The 12,500-nt window shown below is 39.8% G+C and overlaps 1 pseudogene; it reads right to left on the bottom strand.

Annotated features, from left to right (window-relative positions):
- LOC143027527 (acidic fibroblast growth factor intracellular-binding protein-like) overlaps positions 1-3,552 on the bottom strand; it is an 18,265-nt pseudogene extending 14,713 nt beyond the window's left edge.
- Positions 3,553-12,500: the final 8,948 nt, after the last annotated feature.

Genomic DNA, 12,500 nt, shown 5'->3' with positions numbered 1-12,500 from the left:
CACACACACACACACAACACAACACACACACACACACACACACCCACACACACATCATCACCCCCACACAACACACACATACACACACACACGGCCGGCACTACACACACACACACACACACACACACACACACACACACACACACACACCACACACACACACACACACACACACACACACACACACAACACACACACAAAACCATAATATTATTATATATATATATACGAATATAAATACATATACATACAATACATACAAACATATATATATATAAATAATATATACATTGTATATATATATATATATACATACATATACATATTATATGTATAAAAATATATACATACATACATATGTATATACACACACACACACACACACACACACACACACTCACAAAAACACTCACACTCTCACACAAACACACTCTCACACTCTCTCTAAAACACACACACACACACACACACACACACACACACACACACACACTTACACACACACATATATCACCAAATCCAACTCAGCCACAAAAACACACCACACACAGAAAACCCACACCACAAATGCTACACACACACACCCACACACAAGAACCACATAACACACAACACTCATAAAAACAAAACACAAAAACAACACATACACATCATAGACACTACATATATCACACCACATACACACACACACACACACATACACACACACACACCACCACACACCAAATACACATGACACTACACTCACAACCCCCCATCCTTCAGGTTACTCTTATTGCCTGTGAACAGGGCCTAAGCCCCCCCATACCTCAAGAGGAGTAAGAACTGGGAGAACAATCCTGTAGGAGACAGAGTCAGTCGGTATCATTGACCAAACATCCGGCACCATGCTGACACTGATATGAAAATAAAGATCAAGCTCCTATAGGAAAAAAGCGATAAAGGAGCATGCTGGGTTATTTTAAATGTGAAGGTGGTGGGACTTTGGGGCATGTGGGTGTGTGGGGGATGGGTACTGTCCGTTTGGGTTTGGGGGGTGTGATGGGGGTTGCCGTGTGGGGGAGGATTATTTTACTGTGGGGGGATGGGCCTGGTCAATTGTGTTTGGTTGCGGTGTGTGGTGTTTTTGTGGGTCCGATGGGTGCTTGTGCGGGGTTTTTCGGTGTGCATGTTCAAGGGTTGGTTTTGTGTGGTTTTTGACATGTTTTGTACTGGTTTGTAATGGTACATGTATGTCGTCTGGTGGGGTCAGTCGTAATTCCTGTGTTGGGGGTTTTTCGTCCTGACATTTCTATGTTGTTTGGTGGTTTGTTGTTTTGTCATCTATTTTATTTTTATGTTCAAGGGTATTGTTTCCTGATGTGAAATTTTTCTCCCCCTTTTTTCCGTGGTAGTGTTTCTTTGTGTGTGTGTCGGTACTGGACCTAGGTGGGTTGTGTGTTTCTGGGTTGTGGGCTCTTGTAGTGTGTGGTTTTCAGCGGGAGGTTGGTTGTGTTTATTGGTGTACTTTTTTCCGGGTTTTGCCCTGTTGGTTGGTTTGGTCTTCTTGTAGATGTCCAGTGTGTCTTGGGTATTGTCGTCCAGTGAGGGATCTGCGGGTGTGTGGGTGTCTTTGCGTTTTATATTTACTCATGTCTGGCTTTGTTGTTCTTGGATCCTTTTGGAACTGTAGCCTGTCACAGCTACACTCCATATAGCAACCACTAGAGGTCACACCAGCTCGCCTCACACAGCGTTGAACCAACACGGAAACAACAGTACTACCGGTTAAAAAGTCCACAATGTTCGATTGGCGTAGAATGTGGCGCCATGGGCAGCTTCCGAAGTGTGGGAAAGATCCACGTATCTCTATTGGACAGCTAACCCAGATACCGCCCGTCTGTAGCTGGGCCGCCCCCAGTCAATAAGGTGTTGTCCTCGCCACAGCCTGCTTATTCTCATTGGTTGCTTGGGGATTAGGATCAAACCATACGACAAGCAGTCTTCAAAAACCCGCACCAGTGCAATCACTCAATGAAACTCAAAGAACAGGTGCCCAGTCCTAAAACTGGGAAGCTGGAACGTCGCGAACGATTACAACCCTGACTGTGCCGAAGACCTTCAAGGCAATCAGTGATGCGAGAAAAACAACTGTCTTCAGCAGCGAGCTGGCTGAGACTATAGGTATACCATAGCGAGCTTTACATGCGACTCGCCTTACCGACAGCGGAACCCTGAAGGAGAAGGAATTCACTTTCCTTCTGGCATGGGAAGAGTGCCAGAGTTATCGAAGTGAGAATGTGGGATGGACTTTCGCTGTCAGGAACACTTTGAAGAGTATGGTCGAACTGAGACAAGCGCGCTGAACGCCTGAAGACACTCCGCCTCCACTACCTCCTGAAGGTCCTGTCTCTCTCGTCAGCGCCTGCGCCCCAATCTGACATCTACAGCAAAGGCAAAAGTACGAGTTTTACATCAACATCCCAACATTGAGAAGAACATAACCCCCCCAAGGAACATGTCATCATCCGGGGAGAATTCAACGCTCGAGTGGGTGCCGACCATGAATCCTGGCCTTCCTGTCCCTTATGACATTTGTGGAATGGGCAATGATCAACGACAACGGTTAGCGCCTGCTGAGAGTGTTGCTCATACAACAGTTTCTGCGTGACCAACTCCTTCTTCCTATACCAAGCCTCAACACAGGGTGTCATGGTGTCACCCTCGCTCAAAGCATCTGGCATCAGCTGGACATGATCACTGATCCGTACCGTAGCAATATCAAGCTTGCGGCAAGAATTACCCCGACACTTACCACAAGCGCAGACTGTGACACCGACCACTCTCGTCTGCTGCAAGAATTCAGCGTTACAACCTAAGAAGCCTTCACAAGACTCAAGCAGAAGAGGCAAAACGCCCGCATTAAAACCACGGGTAATGCATCTCCCTAGAGAAAGTCGAAGAATTTGCGCAAGTCCCTTACAAAAAGCTCGTCCGTCGAACACCAGCAATGCTCTGCAGCTGAGAGAAAGGGGAACCACCTCCGCGATACCCACTCAGAAAACAAGCCCTTGCAACCTTTGGGAAGAAAGCCTCCAAGAACAACGACTGGTTTGACGCTAAGTTTAATGAGATGTCCCCTGTTATTGATGCAAAGCGTGCTCTCCTTGTTGAATACTAGCGCTCTCCCAGGCGAGAAAAGCCTGCAAGCACTCAGAGCAGTAAGAAGCAAAGTGCAACAAACTGCAAGACGTTGTGCAAATGAATACTGGCAACAGCTCAGCGATTCCATCCAGTTCGCAGCTGTTTCGGGTAACATCAGAGGAATGTATGAAGGCATCAAGACAGCTCTAGGCCCAACACAGAGCAAAACAGCCCCCCTCAAAGTCTACCAGTGGGGAAGTGATCACCGACAAGGGCAAGCAGATGGACAGGTGGGTGGAGCACTACTCTGAGCTCTACTCCAGAGAGAACACCGTTGCCCCCCTCAGCCCTGGATACCATTGAGCACCTGCCCATCATGGAAGAACCAGGCAAAGCACCAGGCAATGATGGTATTCCCCCTGATCTCATCAAGTGCTGTAAAACACCCTACTGCAGCCCCTCCATGACGTCCTATGCCAGTGTTGGAAAGAGGGAGTCGTACCGCAAGACATGAGAGATGCCAAGATTGTCACCCTCTACAAGAATAAGGGTGAAAGGGGTGATTGTAAAAACTACAGGGGTATCTCGCTCTTGAGCATTGTTGGGAAACTCTACGCCCGCGTCGTGCTTGTGCGTCTCCAGAAACTCGCTGGGCGCGTCTACCCTGAGTCTCAGTGTGGCTTCCGAGTAGAACGGTACACAGTGGACATGATATTCTCCCTTCGTCAACTTCAGGAGCAATGCAGGGAACAACGCAAGCCCCTCTACATAGCCTTTATAGATCTGACTAAGGCCTTTGACCTGGTCAGCAGGGTAGGGCTGTTCGACATCCTTCCAAAGATCGGTTGCCCTCCAAAACTCCACAATCTCATCAGATCCTTTCACGATGACATGAAGGCAACGATCCAGTATGAGAGCAACATGTCCAACCCCTATGACATCAAGAGTGGAGTCAAGCAAGGATGTGTATTGGCTCCAACCCTCTTCGGCATCTTCTTTGCTATGCTCTTAAAGCATGCTTTTGGAACATCAACAGAAGGAGTGTACCTTCGCACAAGATCTGACGGTCGACTTTTCAACCTGGCTCGACTGAAAGCAAAAAGCAAAGTGACTGAGATAACCATCAGGGACATGCTTTTTGCTGATGACGCCGCTGTCACCTCGCACAATGAGCAAGAACTCCAGCGCCTCATGTACAGGTTCTCCCAGGCCAGCAAGGACTTCGGACTGACCATCAGCCTAAAAGAGACCAATGTGCTGAGTTAGGATGTGGACACTCCACCAGCTATCTGTATCGACGACTACCAACTCGAAGCCGTACACCAGTTTACATACCTGGGATCCACCATCAGCGACAACCTGTCCCTTGACGCCGAGATCAACAAGCGCATCGGCAAAGCTGCTACGACCCTAGGACGCCTCACCACCCGCGTCTGGGAGAACCAGAAACTGACAACGTCAACTAAGATGGCAGTGTACAACACGAAGGACAAAGACATCCTCTACGGTGAACTTACCTTCGGCAAGAGAAACGTTGGTCGACCCCAACTGCGCTACAAAGATGTCTGCAAGCGTGACATAAAAGCCCTGGACATCAACACGGAGAACTGGGAAGAGGTAGCAGCCGACCGCAGCAAATGGCGCAGTGTTCTTCACAAGTAGCTGAAGTCTGGAGAGGAAAAAATCCTGACCACAGCCAGTGAAAAGAGAGCCAAGCGGAAGGCACACACCCTAGCAGCCACTCCAACAAGCCACACCTGCAGCAAATGCGGCCGAGACTGCCACTCCAGCATCGGACTCACCAGCCACAGCCGTCACTGTCGCTAGCAAAATCATGACTTTCTCCGGCGCAATATCCATAGTCGATATCGACTGACGGAGGCCTACTATATATGCAGTTGTATTGGGAGACTTTAAGCTAGGGTAGGAAACGAACCAATAGACGGAGTGATTGGGAAGTATGGAGTTCCAAGTAAAATTCGTAGTGGAGAATTGATGGTGGAGATGTGTCTTGAAAGAGAGTTGATGATATCAAATACAGTGTTTAGGAAGAAAGTCAAGCATAAGTACACATGGGAGAGGGTTGTAGATGGAATGGTGGCAGGTAGAGCTTTAATCGACTATATAGTGGTGACCAGGAATATGGTAGGAAGAGTTAAGGATGTACAGATTCTAAGGGGAGAGAGTGGGGGAGTATCAGATAATTTTCTGGTGGAAGGTAAATTGAGAGTGGAGAATAGGTGGAGAAAGAGGAAAAAGGCAGAAGGTAGAGAGGTACTTAGAGTGAACTGCTTAAATGAGAAAGAAAAGGAGAATGAGTATAAGAAGAAGCTGAGAGAGGAGTGGGAGGGAGTGGAAGGATAGAGAAGAACTAGAAGTGGAGGAGGAATGGAGGAATTTCATCATGATGAAATTCCCTTTTTGGATACTATAGTAAAGAAAACAGAGAACGGAATAAAATTCAAAGTATACAGAAAACCAACAAACCGAGAAGATTACATTCATTTTTATTGAGCTCACAGTACTGGAGTAAAATCAGGGATAATAATCGGATTCATGTTAAAGGCCCTAAGGACATGTAGCAAATAGGTTTTACAAGAAGAGCTTAACCAAATTTTTAAATCCTTCCAAGAATTAGCATATCCTTTAGGCTTTCTTATGAAATTAAAACACAAAGCCATCAAAATTATGGAAAGGAACACAACACCTACAGACAACAGCGCCAGCAAGGACAAAATATTTATTTCAGTTCCTAGCTCTAGATACGCACCAGTAATTAGTAATTTTTAAAGAACACCAGAATAAATTTAGCAACATCTGCGGGAAAGCGAATTGGTGAGTTTACCAAAAACACAGATAATTTACAAGAAAATAAGCGCTGTTTATAGAATTCCTTGTACAGACTGTGAGAAAGTTTACATCGGTGAGACAGGACGCGGCATGGACTAGAACACAAAAGGGATGTGAAATATCACAGAACATCAAATACCCTAGTATTAAGCCCACGTTCTACATAGGAAACTGGGAAAAGAGAAAAGGAAAGCTTTGGAGGTGGCATACGTTACCACCGAGAAAACAACAAATACTCGTAAAGGGTTCATGTCCCGGGCTCAGACGTCCGCACAGTTGGTTGTTGGCGAGTGTTGGGGGACAACGAGACCAGGATAAGGTCAGGCAGGGTCGACAGATCACAATATAAGCTGTTGACGGACTTTAATTCTTATTCCGTATTCAGTCCACTGAGGAAGGCCCAAGAGATCGAAACGTCTGGTTCTGAATAAAACTCCATACTCTGGCCTTAACGTTTCATTTTGCCACCTCAACTCCATATTTGTCTGTCTTTACATACATATGTATATGTGTTTAAATATATATATATATACATATATATATATATATATATGTGTATATATATATATATATGTATATATATATAAATATACATATTCTGTATATATATACATATATATATATATATATATACATATACGTATATATACATATATATACATATATATATATATATATATATATATACATATACATACATATAAGAGACTTAGTAAACAGGGTAGAAAGAGTGGTGGAGGACAGCTCGTTGCATTTTATAAGGAGAATTTTTGTAAATAACAGGCCGAACGAGGTGCTCGAGTTCGCTCTGAGTAGATAATAGAAACGCTCTGTCTCGGGAGCTTGAATATATATTTAGATATTGCTGAAATGACATTCCTCTGCAACCTTAGTGAGTATTATGTAGATTTCTGTGATTCCAGTATTGACGTAAAGGCTTGAAACTAAGAATCTAATTTGTGAAAAAGTGGAGGAGGAAAAAATTCTAATTGGTTCAGGAGTGTAAGATCACGCCCTTTGGTGAGGATTTTAAATGGAAAGCCAAAGACCATTGCATTAAGAAAATGACTACGTCACTGTAAAAGTCAATTAGGGTCTTGTATACGTGCTCTCGCGGGATTCCTTAGAAAGATCTCGGAGAGTGCGTTGTGTATTCTCAATTGCACTGAACAGAAGAAAGATGTAGAAAACTCTAGAATTTAATTCTCCTTGACAGAAATATTTAATGAGCTGAGAGGCAAAAGTCTGTCAACGAAGAGAACCAACAGTTAAAAGAAGCGGAGTCGCCATATCAATAAGTGAGGGCCGACAGCGGCGATAACACACACACACACACACACACACACACACACACACACACACACACACACACACACACACACACACACACACACACACACACACACACACACACACACACACACACACACACACACACACACACACACACACACACACACACACACACACACACACACACACACACACACACACACACACACACACACACACACACACACACACACACACACACACACACACACACATATATATATATGTATATATTTATATATGTATATATATTATGTATATATATAATATATATATATGTATATATATAAATATATATATATATATATATATATATATATATATATACCTGTATATATATGTGTGTGTGTATGTGTGTGTGTGAGAGTGTGTGTATGTATGTGCGTGTGTGTTTGTGTGTGTGCATATATATATATACATATATATATATATATATATATATATATATATATATATATATATATTTATTACAAAGGATTACAAAGGCGGAGCATGCCGACAGGAGACCTTTTGGACCATATCTAGGTCGAATGCGAAAAAATCATAATACTTAATAAATAAATGAATAGATAAAAACTATGATAATGTAAATAATAAATAAAACACACAAATAAATGCATAGGTATAGTTAAGTAATAAACAAACAGCTAAATAGTAAATAATTATAAATTGACATATAACTAATAATGAATGAGAATCAAGCAAATAATGATGAACAGACAAATGATAAAAAAACAAATAATATAAAATAAATGATAATCATTACAGCATCTTGTTTAGGTGTTTATCTAAATGATTCTTAAAGCTTCGAACTGAACTACGTTACACAGCCTCTGCAGGAAGTTGTTTCTACCCACTTCCAAATTAAATTTATTTCCGGACAGTTTGAGACCATTATTTCTTGTCTGATTTTCATTCAGTGTGAAAAAATTTGCACTTTTGATACTGTCAATTCCCTTTAAATTTTTGAAGACCTGTATCAAGTTACCTCTGAGTGTACGTTTTTTTTTCTTTTTTTTTTTAGGAAAAATAGATTTATATGTTTCAGTCGATTTTTATATGATTCATTTCTAATATTTGGAATCCGTTTTGTGGCTCAGCGTTGTACTTTTTCAATCTGTCAGTGTCTTTAATGAGATTCGGTGACTATACGGAAACAGCATATTCCAAATGTGGACGAATTAATTATTTATATAGCTTGTTGATGAGTGATGGACTTTTGAAGTCAAAAGATCGCGTAATCAGTCCTAGAATCTTATTGGCTTTCTCAGAGGCTGAAATACACTGCTTGGATGATTTGAGATCGTTGCTGATAATTACGCCGAGATCTTTTTCACTATTTACTTTTGTTAAGGAATTTCCAAATAACTTGTTATCGTACTTACTGTTATTTTTACCTATGTGCATTACCTTGCATTTACTTGTGTTAAATTACATTAGTCACTTTTCAGACCATTGCTGTAATTTATCTAAATCTACTTGAATATCTAATTGGTTTAAGTGATCATTTGCCATTCCGCACAGTTTTGTATCATCAGCAAATTTGGAAACAATAGATTTTAGTCCATGGTCTATATCATTTGTATATACTATGAATAGAAGTGGCCCAAGAACGGAACCCTGAGGAACTCCACTTGTAAAATTTTTCCATCTATAAGTTTTTCCATTTAAAACAACTCTCTGTTTTCGATCATTCAACCAATTACTAGTCCAACTGAATAGGCTACAACTTATTCCGTGTGAAGCTAATTTGATAAGTAGTCTTTCGTGGGGGACGGTATCAAAAGCTTTTGCAAAGTATAGATATATTAAATCTATATTGTTTCTTTTGTCACAATTCGAGATAACTGTGTTGTAGAATTCAAGTAAGTTAGTCACGCAAGAACGTTTCCGTCTGAAACCATGCTGGCTATCATTTATCAAACGGTTACTTTCTAAATGATGTTCGATAGCATCTCTGATGATAGTTTCTATAATTTTTCCTACGATTGAAGTCGAACTTATTGGCCCATAGTTTATATATTTATATGTATATATATATATATATATATATATATATATATATATATATATATATATATATATACATATATATATATATATATATACATATGTATATATATGTGTGCATGTATATATGTATACATATATATATATATATATATATATATATATATGTATATATATTATATTTATACATATTTATACAGATATTTATATATATATATATATACAAACACACACAAACACACACACACACACACACACACACACACACACACACACACACACACACACACACACACACACACACACACACACACACACACACACACACACACACACACACACACACACACACACACACATATATATATATATATATATATACATATGAATATATATAGTATATATTTAAATATATATACAGTATATATATAAATATCTATATATGTATATATATATGCATATATATATGTATGTGTATATATGTGTGTGTATATATATATATGTGTGTATATGTGTGTGTGTGTGTGTGTGTGTGTGTGTGTGTTTAAATATATATATATATATATATATATATATATATATATATAGAGAGAGAGAGAGAGAGAGTGATATACTGTACACATTCGTGCGATTGAAGGGGAGTTTCTCAGCCTGAAGCGGGTGTGGGGTCTTCCACGGGTCGAGCCCCTCCCCTCCACCCGAGTGAAATCGCTTGTCCTTGAGGAGCACACGGCCTGTAAATAGCGTCACCGTATTGAATGGATAGATTTCTAACCCGGATAAGTCAATTGTGCCTTAGTTGTGAAAGTTCTCTGTTTTTTGTAAAAATGTTTATGAGAAACGTAGTAAAGGAATGTAGCTGTAATGTTTTAAAGTATCGCAGCCAAATGTAGCAACCTCAGCATTGGCTTACAATGTCAAACAAATATGATGGATTTATGGACAAAATGTGCGAAAAAAATACCTTTCGGTCCATAACGAACCCTGGTTTAGAAAAATTACACCAGGAGATATATAAGTGTGTCAATAAAAGAAATATAGCATACTGCTTTGGTGTTTATCCAAATGAATGTTTAATCTTCTTGTCATTTCATCACACAACTCGAGATACTAATATGATGTGGAGTAATGGACGCAAGTCAGTGTCTGGATGTTATGAAAAATGTGACAAAAAATAACTATTTGGGTATGAATGGAAAGGGAAGGTTGTATCCGCCCACGGTCTTGTTTGGAGTAGGACCTTGGAATTTGGGGATTCAGAAAGCAAGAGACTGGAAGTCTTTGAGATGAAATGTTTGAACAATATAGCAGGTATTACAAGAATGAATAGAGTAAGAATTGTGGAAGTGATTCAGGGGAGGAAAAGACTGTCGAATGGAGTAAAATAGAAAATACTAAGGTAGTTTTCGTATAAGAAAAGAATGAAAGAGAGAAAAGTAGTGATTGTTGACAGATTAATTTTGTTGACCAATGTAATTTACTTTGGATGATCTGGTACAGGTAAGTCTTGACTATGAGGTACTGGTTTCATGGGAGATAGTAACTTAAGATATTCTTCAGTATATTTGAATTTTGATGTTATGGCACGATTTTTGGTCATGCAGACATAGCAATCTGAAGTATAATTCTTGGGTTCTTCCCAAATCATAGGAATTCAAAACGGCATATGGGATGAATCTTTTGCTCATGTAGTGAGAGGTTTGACACAGGTTACACAACATATATTAAGGGCCAGTTTCTATCATGGTTACCCACTTTACACCAGTAATAATGCTCAAAACACTTTTTAATCAGTGGTGTAAAATAGCGCGTTTATGATTTAAATGCTCATTTACCACAGATGTAACAAAAACAGCTTGGGTTGTTTGTGCAGTTTCTCGACATTGTGAAGATAGATGGAATATGTTGACTTTGTATAATCTTGTAAAGTATCACACAAGTAAATTTCAGAGAACCGCTGAGACAAACGAATTCCAACCACACTTACATTTTTGTCGACGATAAGAAGATGTGTTAGTGTGTTCACTCTTGGCTGTCAAGTAAAATACTAAGTATGTTTTCCATCTTTTAAATGTGTACTGCCTACACGCCCCAACATACTACATCATCTTTTACCTCACTGTGCTGGCTCAGCTAGACTTAAAGATTAAGTTGGTTTAGAACGTGTTTATATAATTTTTAACTTCTGGTTTCTACAAAACTACAACTGATTTCTGTAATGAACCGCACATAACTTCAAATGACAGAAGTGTACTGAAAAACAAAAACTATGATTGATACAATTTTCATTTGTATATTTTTGGATTTAGAATGCAAAAATGCGTGAAAAACGAGTGTCCTTTTTCTTGGGACAAATTCTTTGTTGACCAGTGTTATCGCAACCATGGATATTTTTTCTTAATTTTTGTTTTCATCACTCCTGCCATTTTTCATTAACATTACCATTTTCACCATGGCCAGCGCCTGCATTATTTCCAACGAAAATATCTTTGCCGTCTTCATTATCATTATCTTTACTCTTACCGTAATCAGGATTTTGCTCTGTCTCATTTGTAAATATTCCCACTGTTGAATACATAATGACTATCTTCATCCTTCTCCTCCTCCTTCTTCTGTTCCTTCTCCTCCTACTCCCTCTCCTTCTCCCCTCTTCTTTTCCTTCCTCTATTTCCTCCCCTTCCTTCCGCTCATCTTCCTACCCTACTCGCCTTCTCCTTGCTTTTGCTCCTCCTCCTCCTCATTCTATTCCTCCTACTCTCCTTTTCCTCTTCCAACTTCCTCGTCCTCCTCTTCAACTCCCTTCCAATCCCGTTTCCTCTTGTTTTTCTCTGTCTCTTTCATTCTATTTTCTTTCTCTAGCTCTTGTAATTTCTCATTCTTTTACTTACATCTTTTCCATTTAGTTTTCTGTCTCCTCTTTCTCTTCCGTCTCTTCCTCTTCCTTTCCTACTTCATTTATCGTTTTTCCTGTTTCTCACTTTACTTGCCTTTTTTTTATCTCCTTATTCTTCTTCTACCTGACACCTTCCTCCTAATATTCATCTCTATATCTATATCTATATCTATATCTATATCTATATCTATATCTATATCCATATCTATATCTATATCTATATCTATATCAATATCCATATCAATATCCATATCAATATCCATATCCATATCAATATCCATATCAATATCCA

This window comes from Oratosquilla oratoria, chromosome 8 (genome assembly GCF_046742065.1).
Source record: "Oratosquilla oratoria isolate Oo_2021 chromosome 8, ASM4674206v1, whole genome shotgun sequence".
NCBI classification, from domain to species: Eukaryota; Metazoa; Arthropoda; class Malacostraca; order Stomatopoda; family Squillidae; genus Oratosquilla; species Oratosquilla oratoria.
This window is presented reverse-complemented; position numbering and strand designations above follow the sequence as displayed.